A 19,343-nucleotide genomic window follows, 5' to 3' on the forward strand; every position below is an offset into this window, starting at 1 on the left:
TTGCTGCATTAGACACTGCTGGAGAGATGAGCTGCTGTTTCGCTCTTTCCTTTGAGATACTGCCAATAGGCAACACAAAGTCTGGGGAGGCATTTGTGCTGTTCCTTCTAATTATGTTATTAAATTCTTCCTAATTGCCAAATTAAATATTTTTAAAGTGTTAAGCATTACATATATTATTCCTTTTAAATAAATAAATTCTTTTGTTGTGATTTGTGTTGTTGCCTTTCTTTTTCTAAATATGATGTTAGGGAATATGGATGTAGATTTTTTTATTCTGTGCAATTTGAAGGAAAAATAAAGCTTACAAAAAGAGATTTGAAACCATTGTTGAATTTATTGTGTGAAGCACTGTAGTGGTCTGGAGTAGATATACCAGAACTTCAATGAAAAGAACCATAAAGATTTTCAGTATTCAGTAATTGTATTTATCTCTCTACCATACTAATCATTTAATCTGATGATTGAGATTTTACATTTTTAAGTTCAGTTTGGGTTTCTTACCACTTGATGGCAGTGAAGGAGCTAGTGTTGCCGGGCAAAGGTTCAGGGCAAGAACCCATTATGAATAACAAAAGAGGAGGTACAAAGGAAGCCTCTGACATTTAATATTGTTCACATTTCTAGGTGATATTACATATACCACAAATGACAGTAGGTGGAGAAAAGCCTCTAGATGGAGCTTCAGTACTTTCAATGGGGGAGAGATTTTTATACTCAAGTGGTTTCCTCCTATTTATAATAATTGTTTCTAACAACAACTTTCCCATTTAGACCTGGAATGATACCAGACATTATCAATAAGTAATGTCATTGCTTCTGCTATTATAAGTGTACTACTTGAAGAACATGCAATTCTGGCATTTTTCTCACGCCTTCTGTTCAGATCCTACAACCTCTCAAGATTCTTAGGAATTCTCAGGTATTGCTAGAAATGTGTGTTGTAGATTAAGGATCAACATAATTATTCAAGATTTTGTAAAAATCTTGGATTTCACTGGTGACCAAAAAGAGAAAAATGCTGTTCACTGGAAACTGCCCCACAATATTTGCTGTTGTGCAAAGTCTGGTCCCATTGAAGAAGTGTTTGTTGTAACATTAAATATTACAATGCACGGATGTGTGTTTGAGGAGCTTTGTTAGTGAAGGTTCTTTTGCACTTCCTACACCCATGTACACCTCTTGCCAAGCTGGTATGGGGAAATGAACCATATAATGGCCCTGCTGTAGTAATTGGCTCCACATGGGTGGACTCCAGTGCACAGACAAAACCTTATTTGAAGTAATTGGTGCTTTGTGTAGGTACAAGGGTCTGTACATGCAGATTTATTTTGGATCCTGGGTCAAACCTTGGCATTAGTAAAGGTTTCAATTTCATGCAGTGTCTTTGACGTGTAAGTGATTTTGAATGAGTATCAAAAACATCCATGCAGATGCAACTTGATTGAACTTTTTTGTTAAAATACACATAGCTAATATTTTGCAGTTATATTTTTGATTGGATGCTAAGTAAAGAGCTTGGTTTGTTAAGTTTTCCATATGTGCAGCCTGTTACTAATTTAAGAGAATGTCAAAAAGCAAACTCTAAATTTGCATAATTATTGAATGTTTTAATAATTATTAACATTATTTTAGTTCTATTATAGTACTATATAAACTCACAGTTGAAAACAAGTTTAAAATTGCCAGAGCTGTCAAATATTTATTTTGGTTTCACATGCCATTCTTATTTTTAAAAAGCATTAAACATTAACATTATTCCTCGTAATTAGTATTATTCCTCATATTGGTGTTAGCAATTGGAATTGATGGATTGCTGTGCTGGTTTAATGTAATGGTAGCCAGAGTATACTTACTGGGAAAAATTCAAGTTTATCTTATCAAATAAGTATCAAATACAAATTCTGTCTACTGGTAGAAAGAAAAGGTTAGAAGATGGAGTCAAAGATAGTGCAGTATTTAGAATGATGGTTCTAGTCAGAGGAGACTCATTTGCTGGAAATGCCCTGTGAGACCACAGCATTTCATCTATGGCATTAGTTCATTGTGTGGCATAAAACAGTATTGGAATGGGTTTCTTTTCAATACTATTTTCAGTAAGATTGGTTAGAAAACAATGTAATTTTACTTCATTACATGGTATGGCTGCATTTATTTAATGCCATTGGAAAATTTTAGCTACAGTGGTGCAATACAATTTTCTGATTAGGTGGTGCAAGCTTTTCTAGCTGCTGCTGTTCAACATAAGGGAATCTGAAATTTGAAAGATACAAGAAAATTATGGCAGGATTTGGAACATGAAATCTGTTTTAAGAGGTTAGTGTTAATCTTACTGTGTTTTACTTGCCAGGATGAACAGCATAAATGCAAAAAATCAGATATGGGAAGAATACATCTATTTGTGCAAAACAAATTTTATTTTTCTAGGTGATTGTTAAGAATTTTTGCAAATGTAACTAAAAAAAATCTGGTTTGTTTGTTTGTTTGTTTTTTTCATCCTAGAGATAAACTTATCTAGCTGGTGGGCAGCTTATTCAGGGGTACATGTTATATGACTGCACACAATTGTTAAATATGGTGTGGGAGAAATCACATTTTATAAAAGGGGGAAAAAGGCTGTGAGTATAATGCAGCTCTCATACTTCCTAGAGGATAACTAGTTTGTGCTAAATAGTTTCTATATTAATCAGTGCAGTAGTAGCAATTCCCCAGAAGCAATGTGTTACTTTTATTTCTCCTTATCTGGTAAAGAGTTGCAGATAGTAGTAAAGGTCTCAATTTCCAGGTTTTATCTCTCTGGAAGTCAGCAAATTCATATTGATCTTTTAAAAATCCTCTGGCCTTTTTCTTTTACAGTGCTAACACTTGGGATAATTTTTGCCCTGAAACTGTCTCTTGGTCATATCTTTATATTAACTTTATCATTAAAACTTTGAGGTTTGTTGATGGCATTTTTATTTATCCTTGACTGCTGAGCAAATCCCAAATGGTCACTTTCTGTGTGGGCAGAAGGAACAAGTCAGTTCTTGGAAAAGGCATAAAATTGAACAAATTACCAACCAAGATATGGAGATAATGTCCTTGAATATTCCTGTGTTTACTCTGATATGTATTTTGAACAAAGAGTTAATTCCCTTTATCTAGGGAATAGTTTACTTGGTAATTTATAAATAAAAATGCCTTACCAGAACTGGAGACTGTTGTGGAGTTAATTTTCGCATTTACTTGCTTTTTAATAGTGATAGAGGAGATTTGCTATTCAAAACTACTGAATTACTGAAAATAATCAGTAGTTTCCCTTCAGTGAAGAGACCTTCTAAACAATTCTATTTTACCTTGTTATAATTGTAGAATAATAGAAAAAAACCTGATAAAACTGATTACAGAAAACTGTGTAATGATTAGCATTTCTTGTTGAAGTGTTTAGTAAGAACAGAATAAATATGAAGAATTAAAATTGCTCATAGAATTAATTGTTCATGTTTTATTTTGTCATAAGAGAGCCTTTCAGAATTTGAACTTCTGTTGCAACTTATTTATGCAGTGAACAGCAAGTTTTTTGTTTGTGTGCCCTTATTCAATACTTGCTTTTGTTTCAGAGCCAGATAAAGATTTCTGTAGACTCATTTAATAAAGAAAGCAAAATTTTTCAGTTTATAGATATAAATCTGACTGGAGATCTGTAAATATTGTCAAATTAAAGTTGAGCATGCCTGTCAGTTTAAGGGCATAATTCCATCAGTATTTAGGCAGCATTTGACTCCCCTGTAATACATGCACAAGTCCTGGGATTCCTGAAAACTCGTGTAGCTGAAATTTCAGTATTTAAAACAATATTGGTTTAATTGCATACAAATTTTCATTGCCCTATGTGGGAATAATATGGTTCTATATTTTAAGTTATTCTTTTATATAGTGCAGGAAAACTACATCAAATATAAAATGCATGAAATATTGTTTCAAACATATTACTACAATACTTAGAGCCTTGGAGCTTTTTTAAGGAAAGGCTTGGATTAGTCATGTTTATTCAGCTTAGTGGAATTTGTCTATATAAAGTTTTTCAAGTCTTAGTAAAATGTTTTACATTTAATGTGATAGAAGCAATGTAAAGTATTGCAAGTATGTCTTGTATTGATAAATGCTAACAGTGCGCTCACATAAGTGAAACGGTTCTGGATTATTTATAACTTCTGAAAATGTGCCTCACAAATTACATTTCAATAAGATTCCAAATAATTTGGTTAAAAATGTTGCAGTTATTTGTGATCTAAAAGTAGATATCTCCATTTGTTTTTCTGGGATACCTTCTCATGTAGAGAACTTCTGTTGAATTATAAAAGAACTTTGTTGTACCATAAGAAAGTTAGTAATTAAAACACTTTACCACTTTCTCATGTGGCTGCCATTATTTTTAGAATCTCATTGCTTTCATTTTACTTGAGAGATTTTGCAAGGTGCTGGGTCCTGGGGCTGCTTTGTCATAGATGATAATACGTAAGTCTTGCAGAAAGTGCTTGGTAAATACTTCTGGGTCTTTTGAGACAAAAAGTATGTTTTCCTGTGAGAGAATCATCAGTTGCATGGACACTGTGTTTCAGACCTGCCTGTCTACACCCAGGCTCATCTGCTTCAAATACATGCAGTTCCCTTTCCTTTTCCCTTTCCCCTTGCTTTACTGATTTCTCCAAGCCCTTCTATAATGATATTCTGGATTTTAGTTCTGTGCAGACACCAGTAGTACTGCACGTCTCACAGTAACGTTACACGTTCAAGGAAAAATCCATTTTATGTTCTATTTGTGTTAAAGTCTGTAATCTGAAAGAGGCAAGTTGTTAACTAGCCAGATTGTTCTGCAATTTAGTGGAGCCTGTTAGAATTAAAATGATGCTTCAGAGAGCTGGGGTTTATTTAAAGGGAGGGGGGAAAACACTGCTTGTGAGTTAGTATTATAAAGCAGGTCGGCATTGGTTATGCAAATTTTTTTTTCCCCTCTCCAAATCTGCTTGTTTCTCTGTCTTTTTGTACAGCAGCCATGTACCTTAATATCACTTTAAAAAGACTAGGAACAAATTTCTGGGGCTGCATACTCTAAAATTAGGGAATGTCAGTTTTCAAAATGTCTCAAATCTTAATTTGGTTTCTTTGTGCTTGTTCATTGTGATGATTTTTAATTCACTACATTATATTCTACAGGGTCTTTACTTATTCAGGCTCAGGGAGAGATCTGGCCCCAGTGCAGCTTCAGGCTTATGTATTGAAAGAGACTGTTGTCTGTAAAAACTGTTTAACCTGTAGATGTTGAGGGTATGTAGAGAGTGGGGGAGAAGATTGTGGGGGGCAGGGGGAAATGGTTTTATGGGTAAGCTAGTCAGACGAAAAGTGCCCTTGAGGATTGAATTCTGTTCCTCTCTCTGCCACAGAATTCCTATGTGATGCTCGGCAAGTCGTTTAAACGAAACTTTTCCCAAGTGGTGACTAATTGATTTGAGTGCTCTGCAATTCTGGTTGCATAATTTGAGGTACTAGGGCCTTATATGCAGAAATGCTGAGGGTTTGCAGCTGCAGCTGAAGTCGATTAAAGTCTGTGCCCTGAATGTATGAAATGTTGTTTGATATTGAGCACTTGGAAAAATCATATCTGAGATAAAATTAGCACCTGAGATTACTGAGGATTTTACCTTCATCTGTGCCTCATTTTATGATATATTAAAAAAGGCAAGTAACGTCCACTTGTCTCTTAAGATACTACAATGGTGAATAATATTGATGAACTCTGATGCCATCAAGATGGGCTTCAAAACAAATAACCACGGCTTCCAAACGTGTTTGAACAGCATGCAGCTACGAGCAGATGAGGCTGCACATGAATAAATGCGTGGAGAAAAATCCTGAATAGCTGCTCGCTGGGTAAGCAGTCATCTTCTGTGTGTGCCATAAAGACAGAGTGGCAGCAGTAACCACGACAGATTGTAGTTCCTTTTCAGGGAATATCTGAGTTCTTCCCAAATCCCCTTTACTTGTTTGGAATATTCATTATTGTTTGCAGCGTGTATTATCTTTATCATATTTCTGTTATCTCCTAATTTTGAAACTGCAAGTTTACATTTTAGATGGAATTAAATTAACCTCTTATCTTTTGGCAATCTCATTATTTTTTAACCATACCTTCTCTTGCTACTTAAAAAGTTCCACCCTTTCTCTTGATTCAAAGAACAAAAATAGAGCTTGACCAAATATTTTTATCCTTTAGGTCTGCTTGCTCTTTGTTGACATTGCCACAGGGTATTCAGCTTCCACTCCTGGCATCTGCTTAAAGTTGGCTCAGTGTTTGTGTGGTACTAATTGGAAGAGGGGAGCTAGGTGAGGAAACAGATTAATTTTAGTCCTTTCTTCCTGCTTCCTGGTTTCTTCACTCTGAAGTGATATTTCTGTTATGTTGTCCAGTGGTACTTACTGGGACAGATTTTTTCAGAGCTAGTTCTTGCACTCTTTCTGCCACCGCTGTTTTGTGTCTGTCCACAAAAAAGACAAGTTATGAGAAGAAGAAATGACATCTGATGGGAAAAAGCTCTCATGGATTAGATTCCATGACTGGGATTATGACACAGAGAGAAATGCAGTTTTGGCATGTTATTGTTGCGTGCAGGGTTGTCAGTAACAGAATGCTCATTTCCATGTAGTAGCCGTGTACTTGCAGTCCTTTCTTCTCCCCCTGTGTGAAAACTTCCTACTAATTATATTTTTGCTTGTATGTTGATTTTTCTTTTAGTCTTGACTTTGTAACTTGAAAACTTGGATGAGAACCCATGTTAGGATTTATCCGTGCTTCATTTCAGTTTTATCTTATGCATTTGAAATATTCTACATTTGCCAGTGTTTCTACTTGAGGCAGCAGGACTACAGTTTTATCTCCCAACTTTCACTGTTATCTTTGATGCTGATAATCCTGTAATCCCATGTTGAGAGGCAAGTAATGAATTGGTAGTAGCCACTATCTTCTGCAGTCAGTTGGCTGAAACAGATTTCTGGTAGCACAGTTAATGGGATGTAACCTGTGCCAAGTTTTTATTGCTGCTCACTCAACTGCTGATTCTTCTTTTCCACAGGCATAGCAAAAGGCATTCTTTTCCTCTTTATTTTGGGTTTTTTACCTTTCACAGTATTTGTCTTAATACCAGCACTGCTCACCCAACTTTTTAGGTCCTGCAGTTGGCTATCGCTCTCTTTTCTGCTCTGTAATCCTTCCAGACTGAGGAGATATCCTTGAAATACAGGTATCAGAAGAAAATTCCTTTTATCTGTTACTTCTGCTTATGATGGTAGGGATATGAAAATGGAAATGGAGGAAGCAAGAGATTTCTTTAGTAGCTCAGTTTCAACTCTGCTTTTATGACTTGAGGACAGATCTCTATGGGTGGATGACACATGATGGGAGGGAAATATAATCCATACAGCTGCTACCTGTGAATATCAGTGGCTGAAAAACTGACCTTGTATTAGCTCCTTTACTTGTTTTTCTCTTAGGAACAGGGAGCATTTCCCAATCTGTTTCAGTCATGACTTCAGGGCGAGTATTGAGTGAGGGCTGGTACTGTGCCTTTCTCAGTGCTCTGAGGGTGGTGAGGAACTATCTGGCTTACCAGCACAAAAGGCTTGTTTTTACTGAATTGTTTTTGTGTATAAGGAGAGAAGCAGGCACATATGTGTGGTTGATACCCACTGTCTTTTGTAGTGGTGAGGCTGTTGGGTGTTACACTCAGCTGACTGAAGAACGTTTGAAGTAGATCAGAAGTGTTTCCTTCACGCTCATACTCTCTGCTTCTCTTCCTTGTGCAGATCTGCTCTGTCTCTTGTCTGTGTTTCAGTGTCTGGTTAAGCTCTTGCAGTCCAGGAGAGGAGGCAGTTTATGGATCAGCATGAATTACCCCCCTCCTTCCCTGATGCAAACAAAAGATGCCTCCAAAGTACTGGAAGAGAGGAGCAGTAACTGCTTGCAGGGTGTGGCTTCATGAAAAGCAGAGAAGGGATCTTTCTGCCCCTTGCTTGGACCTGTGTGGTTCAGTAAAAACATTTTGATTTGAAAAACACAGAGGGCAATTCAGGGAACAGCATGCCACTGTGTGTAACAGTATCTGCCCACAGCTGCCATAAATCTTGAGAGGTAATTATCTTCCTTAAGGATTATTTGGCTCATTCTCAGTAGAAATAATGTCAGATAAGCATTTTTAGAGACCATAATACCAGTTTTCCATACAGAATTGCTACTGAATGGGAAAGGCTGTCTTCAAGTCAGTCCCATCGTAAGTCGTTGCATATATGTGGCTTTTAAAATATGTCCACAATTTTTAAATTTTAACATTATTTAGGCTTCAGTTGCTTATAAATTAATTTTCTGTGTGAATTTTAATTGATGATTTCTAATGCTAAACTTGATTCCTTTATCTGTGTACCTTTGGACATCAGCTGTCTAATTTATGACTCATACAGATTCTGGCAGATTTTGCCAACAGCCTTTTGCAATGATCGTGTCCCCTGCCTCCTACCCTGGCCCTTGATCAGATTTGCAATATTTTATGCCATCAAACTGTGAGGTGAAGTGATCAGACAATGCTCATGCCTTCAGCTCATTTTGTTAGGAGTGTGCAAACATGGCTAACGTGGTGGGCTGTAGTTATGGTAATCTGTTAAGCTTATTGGAGTTTAACTGAGATGGTTTCTAAGTTTTAGGCTGGGATGTGTCTTACATGCAGAAATTTTGCTGATGCTGGCATCTGAACTAAAGAGTGTGATGGAGGGCATTCCTATATTCTTTCAAGGAGGCTATGTACTAACTCAGCAGTGAATTACTATATAGGTAGTGGCATGTTACAACCTCCCTGAGGTCTTCTGAGTCCCGAGGTAGTAATAGCTCATTAAAATGGTAGTTAATGAGTATAAAGGGATCATTATACGACTCTCCTACATGACGAGTAGGGCTAATCCTAACTCAGTTCAGTAGAAAGTATTCTGAAAAAAGAAGGAAAGAATTTGACAAATGCTGCTGTGGTAGTTCTCTGTAAACCTAGCTATTTAAAGCAATGTTTTTGAGAAAAATACTCATAGAAATAATTTTTGAATAAATACCATTTTAAAAGTGTATTTTAGGGCTTTCAGAAATATTAGTATCCTGTATAATCTCAAAGTTACCTTAACATAGTGTAATGAAACATCTTTAATTAAAAATACACAGCATTTTGCAGCTTCTGATCAATTGGGTTTGAAGTTAAAAAAAAAAAAAAGAGAAAAATTATTTTACCTTGTAACTGCTTACATTTGATAGTTTAAAATCACAGAATATTCTCAGTTGGAAGGGGACCCTGAAGGATCAAGTCCAACTCTTAAATTAATGTCCCATAACTCAGGATTTGTAGACCTTTTCTGTTTTATATTCCAAAAATAAATAGTGAAACAATTTTGCCTTGTGGTAGGAGAGTGGCATTCCCCTAATATGGTTTTGTTCATGGAAAATATAACCACCTCACACATGAGATGGTATTTTCTATTTTTTTCGTTTAACTATGATTATTTTCTGCAAAAAGGTGCTAAGAATTTATCCAAAATGAACCATGTGAATTTTGCAGCAGTGAGTTAAAAAACTTCTTGATTCCAGCAAATGCTTGATGTCTTCTTTCAGGCTCTAGGAGGATAAACAAACAGATGAAAGACTGTAGCCTCAGGTACACCTGGATCTCACAGCTCAAGTTCAGTGGACAGAGCCATTTCTAAGTGTCCTTAACCTAAGAAAAATAACATTGCTTCTACAAAATGAGCCCTTCAGTAATATTATAGGAAAAGGAGGGAGGAAGCAAATATAAAATATATTAAATGAAAAATATATAAATATATTGTAAATGTCTATAATATGTATAATATTTGAAGAGAGGTGCTCCTGCTTTTTGTCTTAAATGAAGAAATTATGCCTACTGTGCAGGGATGTGGTTTACTACAGCAGCTCTACCCTATCCTAATTTATGTGGTTTTGTTGCAGCATTTAAGGATGTATTTATAATAAACCAAATACAGAACATTTTTAAAGGAATAGTTTAATTTTTTAAAAAAAAGTTTTACTTGTAGAAATTTCTGCTTATTTTTCTTGTTCGGCTTAATCCTTATTTTCATCTGACATTGTCAAGGAACCTTGCTTATTATATCTGTTCTGTATTACCATCTTTCAAGGTTAAAGCTGGTAATGGATGGAAAAGTATTCTGAGCTCAAATTATATGGATGCCTTACTCGTGATCATCAACTATGGGATGACTTTCTTAGTTGGAGCAGCTGCTGTGTAACAGGAAAAATAAGCGTAATGCCTAGTGGTGCAAGTCATGGAGTGGGGTCCCATGGGTTTTCATAGCAAAGAAATGTTTCCTGCCACCTCTTTTTTATTTGCTACTGCTTTCAAAGCCCTTTTAGGTTTTGTGAAAATCTCACGGACTCTTCCGGCACGAACATCTGTCATCTTCAGTGTGACAAGAATACTGTCTTTCGGCTAGGACCTTTTAAACTACATAAACAGATGCAGTAAATCCAGTTGGAATATTTTCAGAGTAATTATTAAATTGATCATCAAAAGAGTATTTAAATTCTGAAATATAGGACTGTTAGTGACCTACTGTACCCTGCTGTGGCAGAGCTGGTTAAATCTAAGTCCCGCCTGATAAATGTATGCAAGACTCGTTTGTAAAGGAGACTTCAGCAGTCTATTCCAGTGATATGCTAGTGTTGCTTATGGGATGTTTTCCTGGTACCTAACTTGAATCTTCCTTTGCTGCCAGCTGACTGATAGTGCTTAGCCCTGGGTAGATCAGACAAAGCAATAATTAAAGTTTTCTTTTAAAGTTACCTTTTGCATATTTAAAGATGTTCTTTCCTTGTGTCAGCTGCCTTTTCTGTAAGCTTAAGTCACCCTTGTTCTTTTGGTTTCTCTGAACAAGTCACTGTTCTATTCTTCTAGACCTCTTATTAGTAAGATCTTTTTTGCTTATCATCTGAACATGCTCCTGGCTGTCTTTAATTGTATTGTTTGAACTGGATGCAGCAATCTGCTGAGGTTTTACAATTATTGTGTGACATGGCAGGGCTGCTTGTTGCCATACTGCTCGTGTCACAGTGCTGTGCGGCACAGAAAGGCAGCATCGTGCCTCTGACTCACGCTCAGCTTGTGATTTACTGATCATTTCTGCCTAGCTGCTTTCTTCTATCCTGTGTTTTTGTAGTTGATGAATTCTGTCCAGATGTAGACCATTAGTCTTTCACTTAGGAAATAACGTCATATTTTTTTACAGCAATTCTCCATTTTATCCAGATCTTTTAAAATTCTAGTTCTCTTTGACTGCATCATGTAGGTTTTTCAGGTTAGTGTTAACTACCTGATTAATCATGATTCTGTAATTTGGTTAAAATACTGAGTGTAGACTTGGGAGAGGCTCCATAAAATCCTGCTTGATACACCTTTTCACTTTTGACTGTTAGAGCCTTTAACTATTCAAGGTATGATTTATTTTCTTTCCATTTTGTTTTGCACTTGCAAAAGAAGCTTTATGATACCCATGGTTTTGTCATTTGTCTAAAAAAATGTTGTACATTAAAAGCATTACTAAAGTCAGTGTACAAAAATGGTCACACTATTCTTTCCAAGCTTATTTAACTGAGTTCTTAAAATGTTTCATGAAGTTGAGCAACAATTACAAGTATAAATTAGAGCATTATATAAACATTAAGGACTGCTGGGGAAATAACGTTGTTTACACCTGTTTTTAAATAGTGTGTGTACCTATATGTGAAAATATATATGATGAATGTGTCAGGGTGTATGGGCATATAAATTGATGTCCTTCACTGCTGATAGGCTGAAGAAGTTGCTAATAAATATTTAATGTTTATTCTAGAAATTAATGAAATTAATGTGGGGATTATTCACCTTGTAAATGTTGCTGATGCATAAGATAATGGGTAGATTTTTGAAAACTTCTGTGTTGAAGGTAATTGTGCTCTGTTTGCTTCTTGTATGGCTTTATAATATTTTCAGTCATACCTCCTATATCCTGTTCCTCAAATTCTTTCTTCATTTTTTGGCCAACAGAAGGAGGGTAATAAACACTTTCCAAAAATGTGAAAAGTTTTAGCAATTGAAGCTGTAGTCACAGAATAAGGTGACACAAGAATTCAGTAATCAGAAGCTCAAACAATTTTAGGGAGATTGTTAATTTATTATTTTTTTTTTTTACCTAGGTATTTAATTTTTGTTAAGGCCTAAGTCTGTAGTTGTTATAAATCCCCCTCCAAAAAATTACTCTTGACCTGAGATCAGGAAGTCTTTTTTGAAAAGCTGTCTAGGTGTGTCAGAGTGTATGGCTCAGTTCTGGTGGAAGGGTGCAATGAGAACAGGAATAGCAGAAGGAGGAAGAGGTAAAGGTGTGGTATGGATATAGCCCTCCTGATTTTCTAATTTTCTTTAATTCCTTACGCTAAGAAAAGAAGTTGGAAACATTCTGAAACAGAAATGTAGCAAGAAAACTATATAAACAATCAAATAGCAGCATGTTTTTGTCATTACATCATGGGAAGGGTTGGAACTTGTTGGATGCAACAGCCCAAAATCTTTGCTCATGCTCCTCAGCAGTGAATGTGGACTGCATGCAGCTGTCCTTGGGTATAGTGTCACCCCTTGTCAATCAAGGGGCTGTGCTATCTGAGAGCAAAGGCACTGAGCATGAAATGCACTGCAGGAGACACCACATTTTGCTTTCCCTGCCAACCTGGGCTGCAAAAGAAGTAGTCTTTCTTTCTAGCAACTTAGTTCCTCTGAAAATGTTGCAGGATCAGGAATTCTATAGGTAATGTTTTTATGTGCGAGCCATAGGCTGGAGATCTCAGATATGTAATAGGCAGATTTTAAAGAGAACTCACTAGAAACAACTTTCTTTAGCCTGTAAGATATATGCACACATGTATATATAAATATATACAACTATCTATATTATAAAATATGTAACACCTGTAACTATGTAAACAAGAAATGTAATATATCAAATAGAATAAGAATAAATATGTAATAGTGTTCCTGGAAAAGCATGAGAAATGAATAAAGAATATCTACTAATTCCTTCCTTTTGAACTATCAGAATAAAAACCAAAATGGAAATAAAATACAGCAGTAGGGAGAATTTTTAATTGGTCAATATTGGCTTGAGCTATCCTCAGTTGTTGTTTGGTAGCCTCTATCCATTGTGAATTTGAACAGTAGTTCTAAAACTATTGGGAGTTAAAGAGTGTTTTCTGCATGTCAGAGACACAGTTTATGTTAAAATATAAACTTACGGTTGTACATGACACTCTTCTCTTGGACAATCTAATTTTTCCTAAGTAATCAGTTTCTGAAAAAATGCAGAAGGTAAAATAGCTGAAAGGAAGAAAAAAAATTATATATAAATACTGTTTTTCAAGTTGGTCAAGAAAACCTAGGCCCGTATAATTGCACACATAACTGAGGAGAACACTTTTTTTGGTTTCTCAAGCATGAGGCAGCAGAATTTTCATTCATTTGGCATGCTAGGCTGAAAACAGTGTCTTCTTTCATTTGACACACTCCCCTGGAAACAAACATGCCAGTGAGGGGATTGTGCCAGTTATCAGAAGCTTACAGGAATACATTGTGCTGGTTTGTATTCATTTTCATTTCATGAATTGCTTTAAAACTTAGCAGCATAAAAAAGCATTAAAACACCTTTCTAGCATTATTTTTAGTTCCTGTGTATTTCCCTGCTGTGCTGTCATTCAGGTTAAATCAAGGGAATGTTGTGAGACACATGGCCGGGTTTGCAGCAGAGCAGATCTCTCCTCCTGCCTGTGTTATGTTCCAAGTATTTATCTGTAGACAAGCAGCAAATTTGAGTTTAACTAATTTTACATCCTTGGAAAAGATGAGTGTCTTAGAAAGAAGTTCAGTAAAAATAAAGGGTAATTGAACAAAGGTTATGCAGCGAGAAATTTAAGCCAAAACTCAGCTGGTATCTATTAACTATGAAAGTTCACAGATAATGCTCGGTCTTCTGGGAGACACTTGTTTTCCTTTCCTAGAGTTATATTCTTCAGGATTGCCAGCAGGTCCTTCCCACCTCTGGAATTTTCTACAAGATTCTATTTCCCTCATAAATGTTTTTCCACATGCAGACTTGGCAAATTCAGGTGTACTTCTTGGAACTAATCTGGTCACGGGAGCTTAAATTAGGACCAGGTTTCAGTGAGTATGTGTGAAGTAAATCTGGGAGTGGTATTGAGGGTCTGTGTCAGCCTGTGCTAAACCAAAGAGGGGGTACAGAATAAGGGAGAAGGATCACAGCTACATGGTTTCCATCCTAAGAGTTACCTAGAGAGGGGCTGTGGAGTCACAGCCCTCACTGTTGTGGCCCATGTGATAGGGTGATTGCCTCCTTAGTGTCTCACTGAGTTGCTTGATGCTGCTTAAGGAATGGATATTTAATCGTTGACCTACAGACACATTTGGTCTCTGACACTTAGGGATATCAGTTTTCTGTGGACTTCCCATGAAGACAAACAGATAGATAGTATCAGTGTTGACACAACGTTTAATAGACAGTAGATGGTGATAGCTTCTGTCCAGTTACCTGCGCCTGCTTGTTTGTGAGTTTTGTGGGACAGCCTGTGCATCCTGCAGTTTGAAATCATAGTGAAAAAACAGGTGATTGTGAATTTACAAAACTTACTTTATTTCCTTTTCTGTACCATTCTGCTTCAGCTTGTATGGCTGATGCTCACCAGAAGGAAAGTAGTGACTTTTACCCTCTCTTCTGCACAGAAGTACTGAATGAAATATTTTTATCGAAGAAACCCCACGCATTTGAATTGCTCTATAATAATAATAATAAAAAATAGAAATCCAAACACAAAAGTTTCATAGGTTTGATTTATAGTTTGGGAAGGCTAAAAAAGGCCTTATGAAAGCTTGCCTGCACTGATATTACAAGTTCAGACTTGAAATACAGTCAGCTGGTGCTCTATACAATCGTCACTTTTTGCCATATAGCTCCAGTAACATGGCTGTGGAAAATTCTACACAGTCATTCAGCGGCACTGCAGTGAAATAGATAGACTGATGTCATTTTCCTTTCTCCCATTAACTACTGATTGGACAAACTGCAAGGGAATAGAAACATGATTTCTATCTGCATAGTTGGTTCCTGGAACATGTGCCTTCCCATTGCTTATAAAGATACTGCCACCTATTTGAAGACATTGGCAGGCATATTTAAAACCTAAGATGAATTGAGCACATTTACTGTGTTAGAAGCAGTTGCTAAATTGTGAGTAACTAAGTCTTGTTGTATAACTGCATTGCACTCAAGGGAACAATTTAGGTTTTGAATTGTGTATGTTGGTAAGTGAAAACTATGTAGACATTGATTATTTTTTTCCCTTGACCTAATCACTGTTTGCCTATGGCAATATCTGATATGTTATGTGTTCACCAAGAATTGTCTTGGGAACACAATGAGGCTTTTTTTTTTAAGCTTCATTAGTAATCATAGTTACATTAGGAATAGAAGGCAATGGAGTAACACACTTGTACTCGGTACTACACCCGTTGTTTGATTTATTGTAATGGTGGACATGAGCTCTATGGGACTTTGAATGTGTACAGGCAGAGGAGGAGACTAGATTTAAAACTTTGTGCATTTTGAGCAGGAATTTAATTTTAAGAGAATGGAAGGCAAATGTACGTTTGTTGGGTTTTTTTGTTGTTGTTGTGAAAAATTCCTTTCTGTGTTCCTGCTTATATATTTTGTAGTATGAGAGAACTTTCCTTGGTAATACTAGAGAATATGGAAATGATGCTGAGTAAAATAAAACTTAGGAATGTGTTTTTCATTGTCAGAATTCAACAAGCTGCCAAAAGTACATCATATATAGGGAGAAGAATGTTTCCTCTTCTATCCCACTCTTTGAATCTGACATGTATTGCTCTTTAGACAAAAATGTGAAAGTCCAACAGAGAACCTTAAGAAATGTGTTTAACTTTTGACATTCTCTTGATTCCTTCAGATGTTAATTTTGTTTCTATGCTAAAATACTTGTTTGAAATATAATGGATTATTTTTTAAAAAGTACAAGATTGAACTTCTAACTTCTGCCTAGAGATCATGTAACTAGACACATGGACACTCTGAGGAAGTGTTGGGCATTAAAAAATGAATACTTGCATATTTCCATACATAAGAAGCCAGACTGTGGCCTACCTAAGTGTAGACTTGTGGTTCTGTATTTTTGAGAACTAATTCTGGCACAAAACAAAGAGATATTCAGAAGTATGATTGGAGATATTGCTCTGGAAGGATAGTTATCAGGAAATAAGGTGATACTTGTGATGTTTGTATCCACACGAGGGTGACAGTGTGACAGGTTTATTTGCCATAATTGGTGGCAAAACCTGCCAACGTGAAGCAGTGTTGGAGAAATCAGTGAATGCTTTTGCTGTCTGTAACATCACCAGCTCCTTCTGCTACTAACTGAGATGCCTATACAGGTTTGACTTTTCCCTCCTTAGATGTAATTGAGATTGTAATTTCTCTTGTAAACCAAGCAATCTAACATGTTGTTTCTTTAAAACAAGTAAAGCCTTGCTGTGGTCATGGCTTTCTCTAGTCTCCAGACTTCTGCTGTATTATCTAAAATAATGTCTTAATCTGCAGAAAGCACCAATTCTCAACTCCGTGTTGAAAAGCCTTAGCTTATATGGAAATGTTACTGAAGGTGGCCAGCAGAGTCAAGTCTCTCAGAACAGCTGACATCAGTGTGGGAGGGGTTTCTTTATTGGTTGGAAAATAATCATTCTTTGTAGCTTTTTTAGAGTTACACACTGGTAGGAAGTTCTGTAGAGATGAGAGTTTTTTTCTCAAAAACCAACAAATTTGTTCAGGGCAGGTCCTAGAGGATCTGGAACACTGCCTGAAGATGCCTAATATTACCTATAGGTATCATTAATTGGCAAAATATTTGGAATATACAATGGTCCACTGTGTTGTGTTTGGGGGTATTGTGGAGAATAGGTTAGCAGGCAGACTTACTGCTTTAGAAATTAATATTGTAATGAAATAATTGACAGTGATATCCCATTATTTAATTATTTGTTGATATTATAATATACTCTTCAACCTTTTAGAGGCTTAATTACAATAAGCTGATATGTTGATAAAGATCACTTTCATGGTTTAGATAAAACCATGGCCAGTAAACTGTTTCCTGGTTTTTATTTGCTATAGTAATGTTTAAATAATTATATTTTGTTTGAATACAAGCCCATGTTGTTCATGAAGTGGCTGACTGGGTTGGTAGATGAGGGGAAACTAAACAATCTCTACATTATTTCTCGTAACTAAGATGAACAATCTGGTTTTGTAAATGTATACATTTTTATCTCAACTTCTCAAGGTGAAACAACATAAATATTTAAGCAACTTTATTATTTCAGAGTTGTCTTGGGATCTTTTGCTTTGCTTAAGCATTAAACAGATAAACTACCTTTTGTCTTGATCTCTTACACAAATAATCCTGCTGCTCCCAAATAAAACTAAAGTTTCAATTCTTCAGATACAACTGAAAACACTGTAACTTTTTTTGCTTATTTGTTGTTTGAAGTAATTGGAAGAATATTGCAGAATAGCTTTTAATATGCTTTGTAACTATTAATCATAAATGCTCCAAAGATAATACCCAGCACATCTAAATACGTGGTAGAGAGTAAGTTGTAGTTTGTCCAGAATACAAATCTAGAGGTGCTCATTTGTCATGGTCTCAATTCTTAATTTTTAAAAGATATTTTTACATCTCATTTTCACATGTATTTCATAGAATTCTGTTGAGTCTGCATCTCAAGATTTAATGTTTCTTTAAGCTTAGAATAGATATTTAGTCACAGTCTCTTCCTTCCCCTTGGCTGAGAGTTAAAAATAAACATATAAAACAATGACAGTATGAAACAACTTATTGGCACTAGTCAAGCTGGAAGTGAGCTGCTGGTTGAGCAGAGGAGTTCTGCTTCAGTGTGCACATGCCTTAGAATTAGCTGCTGAAAATGGAAGAATTTAAAAATGGATGTGTGGTCTTTTCAGGAGAAATCTTCTTTCAGTAACAGAAATATTTTCCTTTGACAGAGAAGAGACTATGGAAACTTTGGTCTTTTATTAGGGGAAAATACGAACTTCCTCAAAATATAGTTTCCATGCTGAATTTTTGCAAATTCTGCATTTTCCCCGTTTTTCTCCTTCCCCTCTTTCAGTGTTTTTCTATTATTCACTCCAGGCGCAAACTTGTACACAGCATTTTAATAGCCTTGTGTTATAAAACTGAAAATTTCAAAATTAAAGTAATGATCTGTAATAAAAAGCCTAGCAGACTAATTACAGTATTGCATTAATTATTATCTTATTTCACTCTGTTCCACAGCTAATTCAGGTCTGGGTATTTAATCCCCATTTACACTGTAATTTTCAGAGAGAGAATATACTTAGGAACAATATGTGTAAAATCAAGAAATAAAAATTGTCAGATAAGCAGTTGATTTCTAAAGTGTTGCCTTAGACATATTAGCAGTAAAATGCAAGTAGTTCTGTTTAAATGTTATGCTTTGTGTATTTTCTGGTGAGGATAACACCTATATGACATAGCATACAACTCTTGATATCTTCATTTTTGGATATCTTTATAGCATGTCGTAAATAGCAGTCATTAATTCAGAAATTTGCATTTGTGCAGCTTAGTTGGTACATCGTTTTGAGTTTTATTTTTTCTCCCAGAATGTGTGCAATTCTTATAATGGTTAAGTTATAGATTGATGTCAGTGCTACGGTATAGCTCCAAGACTGCAATTTGAAGCTACTTTAGAAAAATACAATTCTTTAGACATGGTGAAACTGAATGGAAGTCCTATTAGGAGTGAATTGCATGTAAATATTAATAAGGGAAGAGTTCCTAGCAAGTCCTGAGTTTGGGAAATTGAGCATGATAATTTGCTGAAATTATGTCTGTCTTGAAGATATGCAGATGCAATAATTTTCAGTTTTCAGTTGAACTTTTAAATGGTGCAGAAGTGCCCAGGCTAGGCTTTAAGCAAGAAAGTGTTTGGAAGTATTGGCAAATGTCGTTGTAATGGATGTATGGTAATGAAAGGAGTTAAGATGAAAGATGAATTGGACTGAATGGCTGTTAAGTCATTTAGGCTGGGCTGGTTGCAGGTTTGGTTGTTAGATGTCTCAAATTACATTGCCTTAGTTCCTACACTTGGTTG

General features: G+C 35.9%; 1 protein-coding gene across 1 annotated transcript in view; it reads left to right on the forward strand.

The window, feature by feature from the left end:
• Window positions 1-19,343, forward strand: part of DNAJC1 (DnaJ heat shock protein family (Hsp40) member C1) — a gene marked incomplete at its 5' end in the record, with an annotated part of 110,343 nt that overhangs the window by 17,959 nt on the left and 73,041 nt on the right. The gene's annotated exons all lie outside the window — the stretch shown is intronic.

The sequence above is a fragment of the Zosterops lateralis genome (assembly GCF_965231275.1).
Source record: "Zosterops lateralis genome assembly, chromosome: 1".
Taxonomy (NCBI): domain Eukaryota; kingdom Metazoa; phylum Chordata; class Aves; order Passeriformes; family Zosteropidae; genus Zosterops; species Zosterops lateralis.